Raw genomic sequence first — 7,038 nt, 5'->3', positions numbered from 1 at the left:
GAGCGCCTCCCCGCTTTCCTGGGCGTGAGCTGGGCCTCCGAGGGCTTGCGAGCCCTTCCAACCCCATCAATTCCTATTGTGTTATCTAGGGAGACTGGAGTGGTGGGCAGGAAACGACTGGGGAGTCCAGGAAAAGATAATTAAGTGCATAAGTTTGGGGGCAGACGGCACGAGCGCGGTCGGAATCGGGTGCAGGTGCGGCGGAGGCCGAGGCGCACACTCACGACCCGAGAGGTCTGTCCGCCTAGCAGGGGCCTCGGGGGGCGCTCCAGCCCCCGCGACCGTGTCTCCGGCCTGCTCCGGGATCTTCCGACAGTTTCTTAAAAAAAAAAAAAAAGAAAGAAAATGTTTCAAAAAACATTTTATTTTTATTTGAGAGGGAGGGAGAGAGAGAGAACGACAGCAGGGGGAGGGGCGGAGCTCCGTGTAGGGCTCCCTCCTGGGGCTCCATCCCGGGGCTCCACCAGGGACTCTCTTCTGGGACTCTGTGATCATGACCTGAGCCGAAGGCTGACCCTTCACCAACTCAGCCACCCAGGTGCCTCTCTTACAACAGTTTGATAGTTCACTTCCCTGATTGCCTTTTCTCCCACTTCCAAACCACCTCTGATAATGCTGCCTGAATGATCATTCTAGAGAACTCGCTGATTATTCCCCAATCTAAAAATCTATTAAAGGCAACCTATTACTTTCAGGAGAGAAACTCCCGGCATCGCTTAGTAAACTATTGACAGTCTGGCCTCTTTTCCCACCACCTAACCTTTGCTACCGTAGTCCCACCAAATGGTTGGAAATGTCTGAATGCTCTCTGTTTGCTTCTGCTCCCTGGAATCCTGCCCTTTCTTCTTTCCCATGCTCTTCACTTGGCCCCAGGGTTTCCAATGTTTAAGACAATATTAATTAGTGGAACCTCACTAAAATAGGGAAAGGAGGAGAAAAGAGAAAGTTAGGAGGTGAAGCCTTACCACTCAACATCAATTATGGTTAATTACAGAAAGAATTATCAATGAAGAGCCCAACAGAAGAATCAGCAGCAGGAAAGAATCATCAATCACAGTCTCCTGCAAGGGAAAGATGTATTTCGTATCTCTGACAACATCTCCACTACCCCTGCAACTCAGCCCTTTGGAAACCATCATGACCTGGACTTCTGCTATTTTTCCCCCCGATGGACTTTTGTTCGGAAAAAACCCTCCCAGCTTCATTCTTCTTCTGCACAAAATAATGTTCCTCTTTGTTTGTTGCATGTCCAGAATTGGAATTCTGTTATTCCTGAAAAAAACCATTTTTTTGCTAGTAAAATAACTGATAGTTTTATTTTTCAGGTTAAAACTCCAAAAAACTGTCTTTAAATTCCCTCCTGCACTCCCCAAGCATCCTGCATTTCTCATTCTGTAGTTAATTGTGTGCTTTTTCAGGGCAGGAACATAAGTAGCTTATTCGTCTTTGTTTCACCTATATACCTTGTGCAGTACCTGCTTCAGAGTAGACCCCGCATAAATGTCTGTTAACATGTTAGGATTGTAAAGCCTGAAGTTCAGCTGTGGGTTAATGAAGAGAGTGGAACATTTAGGAGTGTGACTAGATAGGAGGGGTTGTGGTAGAAAAACAGGAGGAGGAAAATCAGAGGGGTGAGGAATAATATATTATCATGGAGGCCACTGGAGGCCCATTCCTTATTTATTTACCAACCATCTCTGCAAAAACACCATGTGCTTGATGATAACATGTTGGCACCAGTATGGACAAAGGCAAGGAGCTAGGTGAGTGCTGCGTTGTGAAAAGAGAAGTGAATAGCCCAGTTGGTTGGAGACAGGGCATGTAGATTACAGTGGTGGGATCCAGGATTGAGAAGGCAAAGTTGGGTCATTTTGTACCTGAAAAATTTGCATAATCAGGAAGCAATTGTGAGGGTACTTTGCAGGGGGGTCAGATGAACAGAGTGGTACTCCAGGATGGTTACTCTGCAGCACTTGGCAATGCGATATAAGCCATGAGCTTTGGCTTTTTTTTTTTTTTTTTTTTTTTTTTGGTAATACGAGTAACTGACAAAAGATAGTTATTTCAAATAAACACATTGCCAACCACAAGACTAGACAAAGAGCCAGCCCCACTGCCCCCTAGGCTCCTTTGTGAACTTGGTTGATTTCAATAAGTGACCATTTGGGCCACTTGCCTTTTCTCTTCCTGAGCTTTAAATTCCACACTCTTATATTTTAAATTTTCTAATAAAGAGTGAGCCTATAAAACCCTAGCCCCCCACACTTGGCTCTGATAAAAGCAGAAAACCTGCCTGTGCATACTTGTATGCTCGCCATCCTCCTTCCCCCTGCCCTGTGTGACCTCGCTATGTGGTTCCAGGTGTGCTGTGTGATTTCCAGGTCTTATAAATAATAAATCTCTATTTTTTCAAAGTTTCCCATTGTTCTTGAAGGGCATCTTGAAATCATAATAAGAAGCACAATAGCGGGTCCAAACACAAGAGTGGTATATTGATATTAGCATATTGATATGCTAAGACTGGCACAAAACAGTGTGATCAGTGGTTTGATACCAAAACCCTTTTACTCGAGCCATGACTCTTTTTTTTTTTTTTAATTTTTTTTTATTTTTTATTTATGATAGGCACACAGTGAGAGAGAGAGAGAGAGGCAGAGACACAGGCAGAGGGAGAAGCAGGCTCCATGCAGGGAGCCCGAGGGGGGACTTGATCTCGGGTCCCCAGGATCAGGCCCTGGACCGAAGGCGGTGCTAAACCGCTGAGCCACCCGGGCTGCCCTCGCTTTCTTAGTAAAGAGAAATTTTACCCCCTTACAAACACAGTATGACACAATCCCTTGTACATTTTCATTAGCTTAGTCTAGACCCCCAGGTGACTCAGGGGCTGAGCTGAGCATCCACCTTCGGCCCAGGGCCTGATCCTGGGATCCGGGATCGAGTCCCCCATCAGGCTTCCTGCATGGAGCCTGCTTCTCCCTCAGCCTATGTCTCTGCCTCTCTCACTCTCTGTCACTCTCATGAATAAAGAGATAAAAATCTTTAAATAAAAAACAACAACAGAAAATAATTCGCTTAGGCCTTTGCTGGAAGGTGCTGCTTGTTGCCCAACTTAGGTTCCATGGAGTCCGTGAGGCACGATCACCCTTACATTCGAGGCTTGCCGTTTCTTTGTGTCACCAAAGTGCTCCTTCTTCTTTATCCCTCTCTCTGCTTTTCGGTTTGATGAATTATTTTTTCATGATTCTATTTTAATTACTCCATTTTTCTCCATTCGAGACTCAGCTGTCTTTCTTTTTTTATTTAATGATCTTCAGTGATGTTGCTTCTCCTCTGCTAACTTCCTAGTTCTGCATCTGTGTCTACATTTATATCCGTGTCTCTGTTTCTCTGTCAGTGTACGTGGACACACAACGTGCTTTCAGTTCAGTTGGGGGTCAAGCCGGAGAGTCAGTGCCTCCTGTCTACTTTCAGTTCTGTGGCTGACAGCAGGTTCCCTAGAGCCCAGGTCAGGGCGACCCACTGGGTGCACCGCTGTCCACAGCTCACCCAGTGGGAAGGAGGGAAGGGCCCATAACACACGACAGGCAGGGGTTCAGGATAAGGACGGCCTCACACCTTCTAGGCCGAGACTCTGACACCTTCTGTAGGGTTTGCCTTGGATTCAGGAGCCTAGGATCGTGGGGAGCTATTGCCCATGCCTCCCCCGGTGGGACTGTCATCTTCTGGGCCTCCAGTATGAGAGAACTGGTGCCCACGTGTGTGCACATGGACCTCGTGGGCCTGGGCGCATGTACACACCAAGGAAGAACATGTGGTTGGAGGTATTTCCCGCATGTGACACCCGCCTCCAATGTCATAGATATGATGCCACAGTGGCCTGGGGACGTCTGGAGGAAGCACCCGCTAGGATAATCCCTGTCCCACGGGCAAGATGCAGACCATCCCCGACGGGCACAACGGCTTCTCTGGGGTCAAAACCGGGGAAGAATGGAAAGTTGTGTCTGAACGCAGGCGTGTGTCCAGGCTGGGGCCCTGGCTGCACACAGTCCTTCCCTGGGGCCTGTGGACAGGGGTGCGGGTGTGTCACTGTGTGCACAGGCCATCGCCTGCAGGGACGGGGGAGCCGTCGGCAGCCCCGAGCGCCGCCCCTGCAGCTTCCTCCAGGAGTGGGTCAGGGAGGGGGTCCCAGGAAGTGAGGTCACTCCCGTGACACAGAGCCCAACAGAACTTGGAACCCCCGTGACCAGGCAACCGCATCTAGTGCAGCCCCACCTCAGGCTCACTTGGCTGGAGACATCCGCTCCTGGAAGATGTTCTCCTGCTGCCGGCCCACCTCTGGGGGCTCTGGCTCCCAGGAACCCCAGGGGTGCCGCTTGTTCCAATGCTGTAGGCTTTGGCTCCAGCATAAAAACCAACGCCTCAGGGCGTTTATCAGGAGGCGCCGTCAGGTAACCCAGAGCAGGCCAGGCCAGGCCCCCTGTGCCAGCCATCCTGGGTGGCCCCATCCCCTCCTCTTCAGCTTCCGGGAAACAGGGATGTGTGGGCAGGTGCATCCAGGCTGGGGGACATTGCAGGGCGGCAGGTTCCCCGGTGATCCCTTCAGGGTCACCCTGAGGTCAAGGTGGGCAGGGTGCAAACAGGGCTCCTGAGGTCCTCTTACCCTCCGAGTAAGAGTCCCCCCGAGGCCCTGCAGCCGATCCCTTTGCTCTCCTTGGGGGAGGGGGGTGCCGCCTGCGCTGTGGTGTGTCTGGATGGGGGCCGCTGGGGGTGCGGCCCAGCCGAGGCGGCCGGACCGGGCGCTGAGGCCTCCTGCCTGGCTGCCGGGCACTGTCTCCACAGAGCTCCACCCGGGACTGGGGGCGCGAGCGGGAGGAAGGGGTGCTCTGCCCCACCGCCTCGAGGAACTGGGAAGTGCCCTGCGCAGCTAACAGAGGCCAGCGCGGGCTCAAATGAGTGCAGGGGCCGGGGCAGGCCGGACACCCGGGTCCGGGATGCGGCACGAAGGGCCCCGGGTCCCAGAAGCCAGCCTGCTACTCCCCTGGGCTCCCCCCTACACTCCTGCTCCCACATGAGTCTGCATTCCCCTGCTCCCCACACTTGCCCCAGGGCCCTGCCCCTGCCTGGGCCAGATGCAGAGTCCCTGTGCACAGAGGTGTAGGAATATCAGAGCAGAGCCTTCAGGGGCGGCCTGGTCGCCCAGGGGTTTAGCGCCTGCCTTCCGCCCAGGCCCTGACCCCGCAGGCCCGGGATCGAGTCCCGCCTCGGGCTCTCTGCACCAGGGCTGCTTCTCCCTCTGTCTGTGTGTCTGTCTCTCTCGGTCTCTGTCTCTCTGTGTCTCTTGAGGTCCTTGTACTGATCCAAACTGTTTTGAACATTTATCCTCTAAGATTGTTTCTTTATCGGATAGTTTGTCTTGTTTGTGTAAGAGACAGGCAGAGAGCAGGGAGGGGAGAGGGAGACCCAGGCTCCTGAAGCAGACTGGGCCCCAAGCGCAGGGCCTGCCAGGGCGGGATCCCAGGGTGCTGAGGCCACGACCCGAGCCACAGCCCAGAGTCAGAGGCTAAGTGACTGAGCCACAGGCATCAAGGCCCGGGTTCCTGCCGTGGGCACTCCTGCCCCCCACGGCCCCCGAGAGCTCGGGCTGCGGGCTGCGCTCCCACCCCAGGCCTCCCGGCGGCTCCATGCACGTCCCCTCTGTCCCAACTCAGGGTGCAAGGGCCTCGGCCGGGAAGGCGCCTCCCATCTGCCCGACGAAGCCCAGCCGGACGGAGCTGCTGGAGCAGGAATTCCAACAACTGCTGCCCGCCTTGCTGCGCAGGGATGTCATCTCCGTTTTCATCTTTTTAGACAACTGTCATGGATTTGCCACCACCGACGAGGTGCTGGATCTGCTGTTTACGAAGTGAGCACCTGCGCCTCCGCAGCCCAGGGGTGGGCCACCTGCTGGTGGGGAGGCTGGGAATGGTTCTGAGCTGCCCGGCCTCGGGCCGCTCCCCCGCCTGGAGCAGAGTCACCCAGGGCACAGTGGGGTCCCGGAGGGCAGCCCCGGGGCCTGGCCTGTGGCGGGTCGGCCAGAGGGGCTGTGCCTGTGCTCCGCAGCCGTCCTCCTCCCCCGTGACGGGGCCTGTTCCTCCTCCCCACCGTCACCGGGGTCCTGAGCTGGCCTCTTTTCCCATTGAAAGGGAGGTTGGAGAGTCCATCGGGGGGCTGTGTCCTGGGGCAACCACACAGGGGGACCCCGGGGTCCCCGGGCGCCCAGGCCCACTCAGATATCGGCCGTGGGCCTGGCCGGAGCCTTTCATGCTCCAGCATTCAGGAGGCCCCGGCAGGTGCGGGCGCTTCTCCGGGGGCTGCCCGTGGCCCCCCGCACAGAGCTGACGGCCCCCGGGGCTCCGGCCTAGTCGGGGGTCAGAGGTGACAGCCCCCACGGTGAGAGGTCGCGGCCACAGGATGATTCGTGGGATGCCCCCGCCCTCCCCTAGATATGGGTGCATCGCAGCTGCGTGTGGTGGCGACGACGCGGTCCTGCAGCGCTGGAAACTGTGAGTGACTCCGGCCCCTGCCCGAGGGCCTTCCCTCTCCAGGAGGGCAGCGAGGGGGCTGTGGGCCGGGGTGCTGGACCCTCACCCCACACATCTGCAATTCCCGTGACGGGGTAAAGGTCTAAGGACCCTTCAGGAAAAGAGGAAAGGAGAGCCGTGAATAGGGTGTGGGCTTGGTGGGAGAGCACTGGGACCCCTAAGGGAGACTTTCTCCATGCCCGCCCCTCCCAGCCCTCTGTCTGCCCCACACCTGGGACCCAGAGCAGAGGGGGTGGGGAGCATCGCACTCCCCAATCTGGTGGCACCTGGACCCAGTGCACAGCAGGTTGCCACGAGGGCCATTGAGGGCTCACAGACCCGGTGGCCCTGGCCCCGTGGGAGACGGCAGATTAGAGTCAGTGGAAGGACACCCCCCGGGGCCCCTCATGAGGGAGGCAGCGCAGAGCCACAGGGAGGGAAAGTGGAGGTCCCGGGTGGCTCCTGGCAAGGCCTGGCA

General features: G+C 55.8%; 1 long non-coding RNA gene across 1 annotated transcript in view; it reads right to left on the bottom strand.

Annotated features, from left to right (window-relative positions):
* Window positions 1-346: 346 nt before the first annotated feature.
* The window catches only part of LOC140604705 (uncharacterized), a 30,887-nt gene continuing 24,195 nt past the window's right edge, over window positions 347-7,038 (bottom strand). Inside the window, exon 4 of the long non-coding RNA XR_012007515.1 lies at window positions 347-1,061. This is a non-coding gene — a long non-coding RNA (uncharacterized lncRNA). The remainder of the gene's footprint in view (window positions 1,062-7,038) is intronic.

Source organism: Canis lupus, chromosome 15 (genome assembly GCF_048164855.1).
Source record: "Canis lupus baileyi chromosome 15, mCanLup2.hap1, whole genome shotgun sequence".
In the NCBI taxonomy this organism is placed as follows: Eukaryota; Metazoa; Chordata; class Mammalia; order Carnivora; family Canidae; genus Canis; species Canis lupus.
Note: the sequence above shows the minus strand (reverse complement) of the source record. Positions and strands in the feature narration are given on the sequence as shown.